This window comes from Charadrius vociferus, unplaced genomic scaffold, assembly GCF_000708025.1.
Source record: "Charadrius vociferus isolate BGI_N301 unplaced genomic scaffold, ASM70802v2 scaffold567, whole genome shotgun sequence".
NCBI classification, from domain to species: Eukaryota; Metazoa; Chordata; class Aves; order Charadriiformes; family Charadriidae; genus Charadrius; species Charadrius vociferus.
Genome location: NW_009649304.1, coordinates 936,266 through 936,786, shown reverse-complemented (window position 1 = coordinate 936,786; position 521 = coordinate 936,266).

Sequence of the window (521 nt, the reverse complement as noted above, 5' to 3'; positions counted from 1 at the left end):
GTAGCCCCCCCAGCCCCATGTGCCCCCCCAGCCTCATGTGCCTCCCTGTAAAAGAAATAAGCTTTTAAGCGATTTAAGTATGTTGGGCCTTGTGAGATTTTTTTAATACATATTTTAAGAATAATCATGGAATGGTTGAGGAATAGGTGTAGTTGTTGATTAATGGAATGCAGCTGCTTAAAGACAATATGGCCGTTGAGCTGCAACTTCAGAAGAGGAACTGGAACGGAAGGATGGAAGGGATGGAAGCTGAAAATTAATGCACTTTTGGAACTACTGAAGAATGAAGAACTGGAAGACTTTAAAGAAACCCCGAGAGCTTACCAGGCAGAAATAGCAATTATGTAATGTTGTGTAGAATCATACGTATAGAAGATGTATTTTGTCAGCCGCCGGCCACTCGCTGAGGCGATGGCCCAACTCTGAGTTGTTAATAAAGCAAACCTAGAGGTACCCACAGTTGGGGAAATTCTTTAACCATCCCCCAGCCCTGTGTGCCCCCCCAGCCCCGTGCACCCCCC